This window comes from Dermochelys coriacea, chromosome 7 (assembly GCF_009764565.3).
Source record: "Dermochelys coriacea isolate rDerCor1 chromosome 7, rDerCor1.pri.v4, whole genome shotgun sequence".
Taxonomy (NCBI): domain Eukaryota; kingdom Metazoa; phylum Chordata; order Testudines; family Dermochelyidae; genus Dermochelys; species Dermochelys coriacea.
The window spans coordinates 41,009,483-41,023,795 of NC_050074.1; the positions used below are offsets into that span (position 1 = coordinate 41,009,483).

Sequence of the window (14,313 nt, forward strand, 5' to 3'; positions counted from 1 at the left end):
GTATCCTGTCTACCGACAGTGGCCAATGTCAGGTGCCTCAGAGGGAGTGAACCTAACAGGTAATGATCAAGTGATCTCTCTCCTGCCATCCATCTCCACCCTGTGACAAACAAAGGCTAGGGACACCACTCCTTGCCCATCCTGGCTAATAGCCATTAATGGACTTAACCTCCATGAATTTATCTAGTTCTCTTTTAAACCCTGTTATAGTCCGAGCCTTCACAACCTCCTCAGGCAAGGAGTTCCACAGGTTGAGTGTGCACTGTGTGAAGAAGAACTTCCTTTTATTTGTTTTAAACCTGCTGCCCATTAATTTCATTTGGTGGCCCCTAGTTCTTATATTATGGGAACAAGTAAATAACTTTTCCTTATTCACTTTCTCCACACCACTCATGATTTTATGTACCTCTATCATATCCCCCCTTTGTCTCCTCTTTTCCAAGCTGAAAAGTCTGAGCCTCTTTAATCTCTCCTCATATGGAACCTGTTCTAAACCCCTGATCATTTTAGTTGCCCTTCTCTGAACCTTTTCTAATGCCAGTATATCTTTTTTGAGATGAGGAGACCACATCTGTATGCAGTATTCAAGATGTGGGCATACCACGGATTTATATAAGGGCAATAAGATATTCTCAGTCTTATTCCCTATCCCTTTTTTTAATGATTCCTGACATCCTGTTCACTTTTTTGACTGCCGCTGCACACTGCATGGATGTCTTCAGAGAACTATCCACGATGACTCCAAGATCTCTTTCTTGATTAGTTGTAGCTAAATTAGCTCCCATTGAATGGGAGAGGAGCCCCCATTGAAAAAACATTATTGAATATATCTCAACACCAGATATGCTTGGGGTAAAATCACCACTATCACATGGTGAAGCTACATGGGCATTTGAAAAGTGTCTCTTTTGTACAACCATGTTCTTGAACGATTTGGAGAGTGGTTTCATATGACATGACCTTAAAGTAGAGCACCTGATCCACTGTAGTTGTGACACCTGCAGCCATCTCAAGATGTCTGTCTGATTTTGCATCAGAGATGTTCCTAAAACATAATTTTACTAAGTTTGTTTAATGCAAGTTATTTTAGGCACTTTAATAGAGAAATTAGGTCAAAGGTAATGCCAAAATGTCCTAAAATTAATGGGCTTATTCATTTTAGAATCATGTGCTTAAGTGCTGTCATGAACAGGGATGGGTTCCTGAATATGGGATAGATACTGCAAAGAGCAAGATCCAAGCCATAAAGTTCACATCCAAACCCTACTTGTCACCAAGTTTGGTGGAGAAGGGGATGTTCAGTTTTTCAGCTCTGAATTATGCCCCATCTTTAAAAATGAATTACAATAATACATTCTTTTTTTAATAGTTCCAATTAATTTTCAGGCCCTTTCTGATGATCACTTATGTGATGCCTTAAACATACATACACACAGACAGATAGATGTTCAGTCAGGACAATGAAGTGATCCTGTGCAAGGATATCAATGAGCAGCTCCCAGTGTCCACGGCTAGCCGTTCTCAGCCAATGGGAGCTGCAGGAAGCAGTGCGGGCCGCAGGGACGTGCTGGCCACCGCTTCCTGCAGCTCCCATTGGCCGAGCATGGCGAACCACGGCCAATGGGAGCTGCTGGTATCTGTGGCTGCAGACGGTCAATGTAAACAAACCGTTTCATGGCCTGCCAGCGGATTACCCTGACAGGCCGCGTGTGGCCCACGAGCTACAAGTTGCCCACCACTGGTCCAGAGTATTGCAACCCTGTGACCCAGGAACATCTTAGTGCCAACTGACCTGGGGCACAGAGCAGGTGCATAGGGGTTACAGGGATCTCCTGGGTCAGGTCTGTACATCCTAGTTCACCAAAGACTGTCCTGTGAGCTCTCAAATAAAAGCTGGTATCACACTGATCATCTCTATCATTATAAAACACATGAATGGATGTTGTATAAGGAGTTATGTAAATATACTGAAAAATATGTTCTTATACTAAATGTTTATCTGGTTGTGCACATGTAAATTAAGTATTGTATGGTTCACAATGGGCCTCCTCTCATCAGTCTGAACCAACTGATAATGAAGGATTGTGAAAACTTTGGAGAGAGAAAAATAACAGCAAAAAGTAAACAGTGGGGATGGGTAGGGGAGGTGACCCTATCCTGAAGTCCATATCAAAGGTTGCTCTAGTATATTTGGGGGACACCCGCTCATCCTTCACCTAGGAAATAAATAGACAGCAAGTTTGCGTCATGAAAGAGGGGTCTCAGCCAGGCATGGTTGAAAACACTGGAGAGACCATTGGGTGAAATGAGCTTCTTTAGACAAGAAAGTAACTTGGTAGTTAAATTTAGTCTTTAGAAAGCAGATTTTTATTTTGTTTTATAGCTAAACTTTTGTTTCCAATATTCTTACTTACTATCACTTGACTGTTCTTTGATAAAATTCTTATTCTTGTTTTCACTATAAATGTATATAAGTGCTGTGATGGGCAAAGTGATTATACGGAGTTGAATCTTACAAACAGGTTTGTACTGTTCATTTGGGAACAGCAGATGTGGTCATTCTGAGAGTGTTGAGTGGATAAGGGACTGGATATTACAGGAACTCTCAGAGAGCTCAGAAGCTTGTCAGCTCCTATCACTACCTGTACAGAGAGAGAGCAAGGCCTGCGGAAGCCTGGAAGGCAGTGCATGTGTTGCCTGTGGGTGGTGGTTTCACAGCAGGCACAGACAATACTTCCTCATGCAAAGGAAAGGTGATGGTGAGGTGCCTCAAAACCTAGGGTACCCCTAGGGAGAGTCAGAAACTCTTATTCACATGAGTAGTCCCATTGGTGGTAACAGAACTATTTGCATAAATAAAAAATATTCATGAGTAATGATAGCAGGGTCAGTCTCTAGGCTGTATTACAATGATCACATAATGTAACTGCTTTCACTTGCATTTGGCATTCTGAAGATAGCAGCTTCCATCTGGCTCAAGTGAATAAAATGTTTACTAGAATTAGATCTGCCTGGGTCTGCAGTAGGCTTTGTAGTCCTCTCCTGGCTCCCAATTCAGTACAAATTCCCTAGGCCAAAAGGTTTGGGATTGGCTGCTCAATTCCCCCAACCAGAATATAGCTTTGGGCGTCCCATGTGAGAAGTGCAGCAGAGCCCGAAGGGATGCACACATGATCATTACAGGGGCATGCAGAAAAGTTGTATGAAGTTGCAACATGCTCAGTGCAGATGAAGTGTTAGATTTTAGTAGTAAGCCTCTAGGTAGCTCTATTAAGCATGTACAAATCATGATTTTCAGAACCTTTTAACTTGACCCAAAATTAGGTGGATTTTTTGACCCCAAGACAACATCCCAGCCAAATTTCAAATCCCTGCTTCAAATTATGAAAACAATAGAACTTCTCAAAGAAATGGCTGGAAACTATTTTAAACACTGGACAAAGTACCTATTTTTACAAGCCTTATTTTCAGAGATTGTTGAATTATTATTATCACAGAAACTTAAAAAAAACAAAAACAAAAACACAGGCAATGAGCAAGTATGGAAAATTTCAGCCCAAGTGGTTAAAATTAAGCAAATTCATAAGTAACAAAGTGTTAGACATCCTTAGGCATCGGCACCAGCTCCACCTAAAACAGTAGATTTAATCTATAAGAATGAAAGAATTAAAATCTATTACATAAATGACAGGAACCTTTATGCTATTATGCCATTACTTAAGTAGGATCCATCTGATGGATACCTGGAACAGATAATTTCTCACCCTACATGAAAAATTAAAGCAATGACCACTTTTCAAAGAAATTCTTGTTTCTTTTGTTTTGCTTTGCTGATGTATCCTTAAATATGTAAACCAGGGGAATACATTTGTCTGAGACAATTCAGAATCAATTCAGAAAAATCCTAACCTCTGACTGTAGTCCTAAGTGAGAAATATAGCAATTAGAATATCAATCACATTTTAATTAAGTCTGTAAGTCACTAGGCAAGGCTGACTATGTATTTTATACTTTTATAAATTTGTTATAGAATTAATTGAATCCCAGATGACCAAACATTTCAAATATATCTATACTCAAACAAGAAATTAAGCAGTGATTTAATTTTGGTTATAAAACCAGCATTCTGTGTGTAATACATAACTTAATTTTGAAGAGAGATGGTTGGTTTTGGTTTTTTGTTTTAAATTCACTATGCTCCTTTAATTCAATTTTGCTACATTTATTTATATTGCTCCAGATTCAAGTAGCATAAATTAGAAGTATACAAATAAAAAGTGAGTCCTTAGAAATCCTACAGAATTAAACATCAAATCCAGCTTGACTTGACTGACTTCAACTAGACTTCTCATCTGAGTCAGACTAACAGGTCCAACTGGGCAGAAAAACCTCTGACTTTTCAGAAACTATATATTACTCCTACGCTTAAATCCTGCTATGAGTGCAGGGTACTGGACTAGATGACCTGTCGAGATCCCTTCAAGTCCTATGATTCTATAAGCCCACAGAATCTTCTTTTCATAGCAAGTATTAAATATGTGCAGACTACTATCCACAGGAAGTTATCTAAAACTTTACAGATTTGGCTCCCAATGTTTGAAGGACATCACTGGACCTGATATTAGGGATCTGATCCAAAGCCTATTAAAATGAATGATATCTTTTTATTGACCTCAATGAGTTTTCTACTTTCTCCTGTGTCTACCTATTCTGCGTTAAAACATTTTTGCCAGAATTCTCTTAGATACCAGTCCTATAATAGCCTTTTCAACTAATTAGAATACATTTCCACCCTTTTTTGATATTACAGCATTGGCAACTTTGATTCATGCAAGATATACTGCATATTTATACTTTGCATGGCTTTGGCAAGTTTATAGTTTATTTTGCCTTTTAAAGATATTATTCATTTTTGTGCTTTGATTTTTATGAATTACAAATATTTTTGCATGTGCTTCGGTTGTTGCCTAAAACCCTTAAAAATATTACACCTTAGAAGCTCATGCTAATAGCAAACTTTTACTAAACATCTGGACTTAACTCAAAAACTCTGATTTTTTTTAAAAAACAGGATATCAATGTTATGTAACTTTATTTAAACATATTTTCTTCTTTCTTTTCTAAGGAATGAACTTCCACTGACTCACTAATATTACAATTCAGTTAACTAATGGATTTTTCCTAATAGTCAATTTAGATAAGCTTGGAGGGAAAAAAAAACAACTCCACAGTGTTTTCATCAAATCCTTATCTATCTTGAATTTTTGATGCAAATCAAAGAATATGGTGAGTGCTCAGATTTTAGACATTTTAATTTCTGGTTTTCCTACTCCACCTTAAAGAGTCATTTGCAATTTATGGACAAAATTACCAGAGAGAGAAAAAAAATGTTGCTTTGATTCAATCAATCAGATAGGCCCCAAACTAGCAAGCACCTATTCATGTGCATAACTGTATAAAGGCACAGGAGGACTTGTGGCACCTTAGAGACTAACAAATTTATTAGAGCACAAGCTTTCATGGGCTACAGCCCATTTCATCTGATGCATAGAATGGAACATATAGTAAGAAGAGTGTGTGTATATATTATATATATACACACACACACACACATATACAGAGAAGGTGGAAGTTGCCATACGAACAGTAAGAGGCTAATTAATTAAGATGAGCAATTATCAGCAGGAGAAAAAACTTTTGTAGTGATAATCAAGATGGCCCATTTAGACAGTTGACAGGAAGGTGTGAGGATACTTTACATGGGGAAATAGATTCAATATGTGTAATGACCCAGCCACTCCCAGTCTCTATCCAAAGCCAAGTTAATGGTATCTAGTTTGTATATTAATTCAAGCTCAGCAGTTTCTCGTTGGAGTCTGTTTTTGAAGCTTTTCTGTTGCAGAATTGACACCCTTAAGTCTTTTACTGAATAGTCAGAGAGGTTGAAGTGTTCTCCTACTAGGTTTTGAATGTTATGATTCCTGATGTCAGATTTGTGTCCATTTATTCTTTTGCATAGAGACTGTCCAGTTTGGCCAATGTACATGGCAGAGGGGCATTGCTGGCACATGATGCCATATATCACATTGGTAGATGTGCAGGTGAACAAGCCCCTGATGGCATGGTTAATGTGATTAGGTCCCATGATGGTGTCCCTTGAATAAATATGTGGACAGAGTTGGCATCGGGCTTTGTTGCAAGGATAGGTTCCTGGGTTAGCGTTTTTGTTGTGTAGTGTGTGGTTGCTGGAGAATATTTGCTTCAGGTTGGGGGGGGGGCTGTCTGTAAGCAAGGACTGGTCTCTCTCCCAAGCTCTGTGAGAGTGAGGGATCATTTTTCAGGATAGGTTGTAGATCTTTGATGATTCAGTGGAGAGGTTTTAGTTGGGGGCTGAAGGTGACATGAAAGCTTATACTCTAATAAATTTGTTAGTCTCTAAGGTGCCACAAGTACTCCTGTTCTTTTTGTGGATACAGACTAATACGGCTGCTACTCTGAAACCTGTATTAAGGCAAGCAGTCCTATTGGCTTCAACCAGGCTAGTCACAACAGTGAAGTTACTCGTGTGTGTTAATTTTTTGCAGGATTGGGTCCTTAATTAATAACAATGAATAGGCAACACAAAGGCACACCAAGCACCATCTCAATATGATTTTTTCATTACATTCTGATAAAATGAACCTCATTAATACTGAGGTGACAGCAACACAAGTAATATACAAGTATCAAAGTTCAGTTACTATGAAAAGTTTCAGGGACATCAAAAATATTTGGATAAGCAGGAATTCAGAGTATTGGATAGCTATGTGATTCATGTTGAGGGATATAACCAAAATGTGGATGAGTTTCAAAGTAGAGGAGATTGGATAACTGGAAGATTACTATACTGGATTTCAGCATTGAGAAAGTGAGGATTTGAGTAAAGAAATAATGTGAGCCAAAGGTAGCATAGAGTACTTAAAGCTCCTTGTAAAATGAAATAACATTCAGTATACTCAATGATAGAGTGAAATAAGACAAAATAATTCTTTCATAAGAAAAAGATGAAAAAAGGATTAAGAAGCTATTTTTCTTCACAGCATTGTGCAATTAGAGGATGAAACTGGACATCAAAATCACAAACCCCAATGAACAATACATTCATTCACAGAATGAGACACATGTACACAAACCCTGCAAGCCATTAGTCATAAATATGAAACCTGCGAACAGTTATGCACATAAGTAGCTACATTCATGAGACTAGTCCTGCTAAAGTTACTCACGTGTAGTACTGCAGGCTCTGATGCCAAGAGCTTGATCCTGTGAACCCTACCTTTTAAAATGCAAGCAGTCCCACTGAGTTAGAAAGGACTGCTTACATGACTAATGAGTTGCTAGATTCATCCCTCAGATATTACCATTCTTTAAAAGGCTCTGCTGCAAATAATTATGAATTTCCTCCAAAAAAAATTTCTTGGAAATAAGTGATAGCTGCCTCAACTCTGATACTACAGGCATATATAAAATTATGTTTTACTACTTTAGAAATTCCTGAACTATACTATTGCTAACTAAAAATTTGTATACCTTTTATTAAAAAATATATTAGCTCATAAAATAACATCCAAACTCCCCATATATCAAAATTGTATTACAAAATGAATATTGTGCATAAAAAAGTTAATTTTATGACAACTAAATTCTGCATCAAAAAATAGATTACATTTGTTTAGGTACTATCCACAGTGTTATAAAAATACAGCTATAATATTTTTATATGAAAGTAAAGAAAATGCAAACAAAAAAGTACAGAGAACACACACATTTCTCATTAGAAAGGTCAATTAAAAATGAAAGATAAGATTCCTCCATGTAAAAATCAATCAACTTTTCAAAGATGTTTGTCATACACATTAGAACCATACAGAGCAATAAACTAACTGCAATATATTCTCATATCAGGTCATTACCCCACTAAAAACAGTCATGTGTTCCAATAACTAAAATAATAATTGCTAATAATGTCAGCAGCATTCTGAAATTGTGGAGACAGCCTGGGGTTTGGGGTTACAGCAGGTGACTGAGCCAGGATTGCATTTACAGCTCTGCTGCAGACTTATTGTGTGACCTGACGCAAGTCACCCTCTCTCTTTGCCACAGTTTAGCTATGAATTTAAATAACCATAATACAAATCCTACCTCAGTAAAGTGTTGTGAAGCTGGGTTAATTAGCATTTGTAAACCACTCTGAGATCCCCCAAATGAAAAAAAAACCCTCTACAATAGCTAATTGTTACAATAGTCTACTAGTCACACAAATGTGCATCAAACATATGGAGAAGTGAGGTTTAGTTGCTCTGAAGATTCTCTTTTTTAATTTGTATTATTCATCTGGCTCAGACAAACGCAATTTAAGGAATAAGACTATAAACCTTTTTGGAACTCTCCAAAAAAGGAAAGTTTTGGTTTACATCATTGACACACTGAAGCCCACTACAGAAAAAGAATATTTTGTTCACTTTTCCTTAACATTAAAAACATCAGAGATTTTAAAACAAACTATTTTGTGTCTTAATGAATAGAGTGTAACTTTTAATTTATTTAGTGTGAACCGCTGTGCTGCAAACTAGAATGAAGGGCGGGGGGGGGTGGGGGGGGAGCGGTATATTTCCATGACAGCATTTACTTTTGCTTCTTGAACTGGTAAACAAGCGTGAAAACAGCAAGTTTCATTAACTATTTATTTCTGTCTTTTTATTCCGTGCATTAAGTAATGCCAGTCTTCCTACGCTGAAAGCGAGCCGCTCTTTTAAAAAAATGCTTTTACTCAACTCCGTTAAGTCAGCTAGTCCAGTTAAAGTTCTGAGCATGCCCTTCGGTGCCCGACTCGTGGATTATCTTAAAGTAACAGCACCCTAAAACATAGCACAAGATGTGTGTCGGCCTTAAGTTTCTATTTACAATATGGAAACCCCCCCGAATGCATTTTTACGATCCGCTGCATGATGGCTATTGTAAACTGACCCAGCCGCAGCGGCCCAGGCTGGCCATTTTCACAGGGACAACTCCCCCCCCCCCGCCTCCAGCCCCGGCCTTTCGGAGCTCCTTGCTGCCGAGCGAGCAGCCTGTCCTCAGCCAAGGCTCGTCTCTCCCTAGCTATGCTCCAAGCACAGCAGGTTGTGAACTACTGCGGCTGGGACGCACACACAATTGGGACAATCGCAATGACTAGCTCCATCTCCGCAGGTCCAAGCCTCGTTTCCTAATGCTGCTACCTTTGCACCAGTCCAGCCTCGCTCAGCGGATGGTTCCCACATTCGTCTGCCAGCCTCCCCCCCCCCATCTCTGGGCGTCTGCACCAACCCCCTCCCCCCGCCCCAGAACGCGCAGGACCCCTTTGGAGCTCCCTGCAGCCCGCCAAGAACCTCCCCCCCGCTGCGGAAACCCCCCCAGCACGGACCCAACAAATCGCCCCGTCTCTCCCATTCCCCCACCCCCGGGGAGCAGCTCAAGGTCACCTAATGACAAAGCCGGCAACACCTGGAAGGGGGAGCCTGCTGCAAAGCCGCGGGCCAGAAACACCTGCCGCAGGAGGGATCCCCTGCTTTGCACTGGGGGGGGGGGGTGGGAGGGTTGGCGCTTGATAGCCCGCTGCCCCTGCCCGGCCCGCCAGTGCTGCGGGATCGGAGCCGGAACGGAAAGTTCCTTCGCTTACCTGGGCTGGGGACTGAGGAGCGCGCGCCTCAGAAGTGAAGCTGCTGGCCGGCCGGCCGGGGCGGGCGCGCGGATGCTGCTGCTGCTGCAGCTGTTGCTAGGTCACACAGGCGGCTGAACGAGGGTCCGCTCAAAGCGCCAGCATCCCCAGCAGCAAGCGGCGGCGCCCGGGGATTCCTCGGCTGCACGACGCCTCCTGCTGCTGCTGCACCATCCTGCTGCGCCCTGCTGCTGCGCTCTGGCATTCCACCGCCAGCCTCAGCCCAACTTTGGCTGGCCCGACGTGAAGGGGGAGCGCTGCAGGACAAACAGATCCTCCGCCCTCCGGAGAAGGTTCCAGCCCTGCCCCATAGCAGGCAAGGAAACGCCTGGCAGGCCCGGTGCCAGGGAGAAGGGTTGGCTAAAGAAGGGGGACTCTAATTGCCACTCACTACCCCCTGTTCCCATTGGCACAGAGCTTCCCCAAGGGGGTCAAGGGAGAGAAGGGGGGGCTGCCGTGGGTGCTACTGGAGAGAGGATGTGTATCAGAGGGAAGGGGATCACCACCCCTCCCTTCTGTCATTTGCGCTGGGACAGGGGATAAGAGGGAGGCTGGGTGTCCAGCCTGCAAGGGGAGCAATGTTAATCATTATCATCTAAGGGCTATTAGGACTTGGATGCAGCCAATCATTTTCTTGTTTAGCAGAGAATTCGGGGTCATGGGGCAGAGCTGGAGGAATGGGGATTGCTCCTGCCCAGCTGGATTCCCCGGTTTAACCTGGGCCCTGCTCTAACCCCTCTTTTCCGATGTTCCATTCAGTAGGTCACCCAGTCAGGTAGGCTCCTGCTGCTAACACATCAATCCTAAAGGCACAGGCAGGGTATTTCTGAGACTGGGACACTATTTGTTTTCACTTCACTGCTATGTCTGCATATGGAGCAAAGAAACACAACCAATAAAGTGGACTGGGGAAGGGGAACCCTGTGACATCTTTCAGAGTGGTAGCTGTATTAGTCTGTATCAGCAGAAAGAACAAGGAGTACTTGTGGCACCTTAGAGGCTATCAAATTTATTTGAGCATAAGCTTTTGTAGGCTAAAGCCCACTTCATAAGATGCATGCAGTGGAAAAATATAGTAGGAAGATTATATACACACACCCACCCCATGAAAAAAATGGGGGTTGCCATACCAACTCTTAATGCGACCAATGAATTAAGGTGGGCTATTATCAGCAGGAGGAAAAACAACTTTTGTAGTGATAATCAGGATGGCCCATTTCATCTTTAATTGTTACCATACAATATTTGGGTACTGCCTCACAATTGTATCCTCTCACATCTGTGCTTTAGGTGGTTTTATCACAAATAGATTTTTACAGTAGCAGACAGAAAATCATATCAAACTTTGACCTTCGGAGCACTACTTCCATCCATGAAAGAGGGGATTTAATTGTGTAGTTATCACTACCATCACTGGAAGTTTTCCTATCATTTCCATGCCTACTAAGGGCCTGACTCAATGTCCATACAAATCAGTGGAAAGAACCCCCTTAAACTTCAAGAGGTGATGGATCAGGCCTTAAGACAACAGACCTGTGCATACACTAAATAACATGGTACTGTATCCAAGGCACCCTGAGATGTAAGTACAGTTATTTGTAATATATATATTGCAAGGGTGCGTGAGTGTGAGAGTTAGACATTTCCCACCAGCACAGACTACATGTCAATTAGAGCTGGTCAAAAACATTACAAATTTGCATTTTTAATCCATTTAATGCATTTTGTTAAGATGGAATTTTTGTGAGTTCTCAAAATATGACCCATTTTTCAAACAGCTCTGTTAACATCTGGTGATTTAATCAAGCCTCCCTAGTAAAAACTGTACTGTAGCATTTATCTTCCCCCCCCCCCAATATGTATTAAGCTATTTCTTTTAATAGCTTAACTGAGGAAACCCATTACATACAGGGTTTATAGTTTGGTTCAATGGCTCCCAGCATCCCCACTATAAAAACTGTTCCAACGCCCCTGCTCTTATCTGTCCACATGTGCCCATGTATATGTAACACCGACAGACCCCGATCATCAGCAGGCAGGATCGAACCTTGGGTCTCTGGAGTTTAGTGCATGAGCCTCTATTGCAAGAGCTAAAGGCCAATTGCCTCTTAGCTAAGACTGTAGAGCAGACTCAATCTCTTTCTCTCTCTAAGTGGTCTCAGTGCCACTAGATGGGACAGAACACCACACTCAGGTAGTGTGTGGATTTTTAATCTCTCCCTCTCTCTCACGCACACACACTCACATTCACACTCTCTCTCTCTCCCCCCCAGTGGCGCTGAGGCTATCATACCACAACTTGAGTCAGTTGCTTGAAAATCTGTCTGCCAAGAGAACAAACAATTCACTGTACTAGCAACAATTGCTAAGTGCTACATCATGATCTGCATGATATATCCCAGTCCCATAGCAGCTGTTTTAATGTATGTGCATAAAACATTTCTAATTTGGCTAGTACACCTTCTGCAGACTGTGCTAAGATAAATTAGAACCTACACGCAGGGGCAACAGTTTGTCTGACTAACTAGGAATAATTTGCAGAAAGTCTTTCTGCCTTCTCCCTTTATGGTGTCAGGAGCACTGCACTATTTTATATTAGATAAAATGCAACAGGCAAATATCGTAACAGAAATAAATCAATTAATTAATAATTATTTATTTAATACATAATTAAATAGTAAAGGACCAGCCATTGAAAGTCCACTTATGTCTCCATCTTGCTTTCAGTTTACCAAAAGCACAGTCCACCACCATCCTGCGCCTGCTGAGAGTAGGCTGGGTTTACATACTCAGGGCATAGTTTCAGAAACCAACAGAAATAATGGATATACTGTGAATGGCTGTGGAGATGGAAACATCCTCAGTGTTGTTGATGATGATGGAAGAATTTCTCTTCTGATCGCTCTTGAAAAGTCCAAAGTTTTTGAAAACTCTGGCATTGTGTACTTCAACCTATGGAATGATCAAGGTACCTGCCATAATGATCCTCTATGTCTTTCATCACCATTAATTAGTACACCTTTCTGTTGGTATAATCCTGGCCTTGTTGGGGATGGAATAGATGCATGGATTATATCTATAGCTCCAGCATAGGTCAGGAAGCACAATTTTTGAAATTCCACATCAACCTCAAGTACATAGTCCACTCCAATCACAGTTCTCCTGCAGTATGGTTTGTAATGCCATGGAAACTGCTCCACTATGGATTTCCCAACCCCAAGCTCTGCCCAGCTGACAAGAATCTGTCTGGATAGCCAACTTCCCAAAGGCAATTGCCTCTCAATTTTCCATACTTAGTTCAGTTCTAATCCTCATGGTGTGACTACTGCAATATTGGGACTAATTTACCACAGAGGTACAAAAAAAACTCTCTCTCACCCTGAAGTCCTTCACCCACTATTGTTCCTCCTAGGTCTCAAAAACCATGTGGTCTTGCCAGTCTCTCCTCAGAGTGACCTACTGAAGTACTGTCCTAAGCCAGGTACTCCTAAAGGGATAGAGATGGCAATAAATCCATTAACTCATTATCTTTCCCAGGCTCTCCACAAGCCTTCCCCACTGCCTCTGGAGCCATCTGAGACACGTTTTGGCTATTTTTCCAAGGCACAAAGTAACTCCTTTCTTGCTGAGCAAGAAGCAAGAGCTGAACGTTCACCCCAGCTTCCATTTTGAGCAAATGACAAGAAATGGTACCCATTTCCAGGGACTTATGGGAGCTTCCTTTGGAACTGTGGAAATCTGATCTATCCCACAAGGCCTTTTGAAAGGAACTGCTGTAAAAGGTACCCAGGAGAGCAGATCCTGGTAAATGAAAGCTGAATCTTTCTTTTGCCCAAGGTTCTGATCATTTCTTACTTGTGTGATCTGACTGGCTACAGGCCCCCACCCAGGATGCATGGGATGAAGAAAACGTCCTGGCCTGTCTGCTAAATGCCTGCATTTTTCATGGTCCAAAGGGTCAGTGCTTGTCTTATATGTAAATTCTTGTGAAATACTTTTATAATATAGAGTCTATAAATACCAAGATTTTCACCAGCTTTCAAAAGGTATACAGCATTGTTTTCTAGCCCTGGTGGTGTATGAGATGTTAGACTTTTAAATCACATCATTCTGATTACCATCTTGCCTTCCTCATCACCACCTTCTGAATTCCAACCATAACCTCACCCCATTGGATTCCAAGTGAAGACCTAGGGCAGCCAGAGGAGCCAGAATGCAAGTCAATACATATTTTTAGAGACATTTTTTAATTTGTCATTTACAAAAAAATAGTAGGACATCCATTATATTTCTGCAGTACTTTCAGCACAAGCTATTTAGCAGTATAGAATTAGGCTATTCCTGCAAAGGTTGATTACCAAGTTTTAAAAGATTAGAATACTTGATAACATCCAGTTAAAGTTCCTCATTTTATCCTCAACAAACGTACAATCAACTGAGAAACAACATTTTCCAATCCTTTCCCCAGCTACATCTCATACCTGTGTAAACATGAAGAGCAAATGAACTGGGAAAACCTAATCAAAAATAGCAGCATCTCTGTTTTGACAATGTTTAAATTGACTCCAGAGAAAAAC

General features: G+C 41.2%; 1 protein-coding gene across 1 annotated transcript in view; it reads right to left on the minus strand.

The window, feature by feature from the left end:
• Positions 1 to 9,935, minus strand: part of ATP2B2 (ATPase plasma membrane Ca2+ transporting 2) — a 757,867-nt gene extending 747,932 nt beyond the window's left edge. Inside the window, exon 1 of the mRNA XM_038410886.2 lies at positions 9,698 to 9,935. The gene's annotated coding sequence lies outside the window, so the exon portion shown is untranslated. The remainder of the gene's footprint in view (positions 1 to 9,697) is intronic.
• Positions 9,936 to 14,313: the final 4,378 nt, after the last annotated feature.